General features: G+C 42.9%; 1 long non-coding RNA gene across 1 annotated transcript; it reads right to left on the reverse strand.

Annotated features, from left to right (window-relative positions):
* Window positions 1–418: 418 nt before the first annotated feature.
* Window positions 419–1,857, reverse strand: LOC115553633 (uncharacterized). The gene is made up of 2 exons (XR_003978473.1): window positions 1,285–1,857; window positions 419–1,117 (listed from the first exon to the last, which is right to left on the reverse strand). It is a non-coding gene; the product is annotated as an uncharacterized LOC115553633 (long non-coding RNA).

Here is a 1,857-nt window from a genome sequence, read left to right on the forward strand (position 1 = left end):
TGACATCTTCGCACAAAACAAATGCAGCACAGGCAGGGTTACAAAACTGTGGCAGTTTTGTAAAAAAAAATAATGATGACAATCACTCGTCTGCGTCTCTTAAAGGATAACGTTTGAATTTTCAACATGGACCCTAATTTCCTATAATTTTGGGTGTGTTGGTGTTCTTCCATTATACCTAACTAGCCTGGCCGGACTCGGTTTAACTAGTCAGGCAGCCGTTGGCGGGGAACTCCATTACAACAGGGCCATCCCCTTGAAGGCGTCTTCAACGTAGGACATGCTGGTTTTGAGTGGATGGCCCCCAATTATTGTAGACTATTTTGTTTTATAAAATAATTTATTATGAGTTTAAGAGAGATTAAATATATTGGATTTGTAAGACTGATCACACACACACACACACAATTATATATAGTGTTGTTTACACATTGGAAAATGTTTCATATTTATTTTGCAGAGTGCCACACGATGTCCTTGATATGGAAAAACAGGTGTGAATATCAAACTAAAATCACTGCGGTGGGCTTCTATCCAAACAGAATCAACGATAAAGACAAATTAAGCTGCGAAGAACTCGCCATATTTGATAGCGATGTGCCTGAGACATTAGAATGCAGTTATTGTATTTTTCTAGGTCTATATTCCTCCAATTTGAGAGACAACTTCTCACTCCAATCGTCCATTCTACGCCTTCAGACTTGTAACGTAAACACAGATAAGCACGTCGAGTTGACACTGTGCGGCCAAAAAGACCATACATGACTAATGCAGACAAATTAAATGGTCCAGTATTGAGCATGGTGCTTCAGCCCTTGCAGCTCGTTTGCTACTGCAATGTAAGCCTTAGGACAAAAAGCGCCCCGTCAAGTGAAGTTGTTGCAGGAATCAAATAAACTATTGTCACTACAATCTCAAACCTAACTCACTCGACTCTTTTAAATAACAATAAGCTACGCTTTCTGTGGTCCAACACAACAAACTCTTGCCAGCACTCCTCCCGCCATCTGTCCCCAACCTTTCCACTGTTCTCGTCATGGAACAACTAAACTGAGTTGTGAGATCAAGGGTGTTCACACACAATAGTTGACCACCTTGCATTCATCCGCAAGAATACCTGCAAATATAGAAATCTGTATCATTCATTTGGTGTATTTGTTTAAATGCAATGTGATCGATGCCAGCGTAGCTGACACTAGGTAGCTAGCTATATAATACGTTAGCTTACAAGATGACCATCTTACAGTCAGTGTTAATAAGAATAAAAACGTGTTCGGTAATCACCTTTCTCCTAGAAGGTAATTGGCCTCCACAGGAATCATGACAAGCAGTACAAATATGTGTTTGGAGGCCATTGTAGGCTTGGCGCAAATATGGTCCACCATTGTTGTTTTTGTGCTGAAAGTGGGCACGTTGATGGGAAAGCGGAGAGACGTATAGATGTATACAGTGACGTAATGCCGTGGCTCTAGAACGTGGAAAAGCCAACCGGTTCTTAGTAGTTTAAGTTTAACCACCTGCGAAACGGCACAAGCAGCAGCCAAACACCAGAACTAGGTTTGCGTTGTTAGAAAGTGGGGAAACACTGACTGACTTATTAACTCCTCTTCATTCTGTTTCTCACAGACCAGCCACTGCAGCTGGGGGACATTGTAAGTGCACATGCTCTCGCAGTGCACATGGGGGTGGCTGAGGGTGGGGGGTGGACGAGGGGCTGCTATGGAAATAGAAAGGTTTTTGTTCGGAGCCCACAGATGTCACGAACAGAAGAGAACCAGTCACCCAAGAGCCCGCATGATTGCTCTCTGTGTGTGTGTGTGTGTGTGTGTGTGTGTGTGTGTGTGTGTGTGTGTGTGT

The sequence above is a fragment of the Gadus morhua genome, chromosome 1 (genome assembly GCF_902167405.1).
Source record: "Gadus morhua chromosome 1, gadMor3.0, whole genome shotgun sequence".
In the NCBI taxonomy this organism is placed as follows: Eukaryota; Metazoa; Chordata; class Actinopteri; order Gadiformes; family Gadidae; genus Gadus; species Gadus morhua.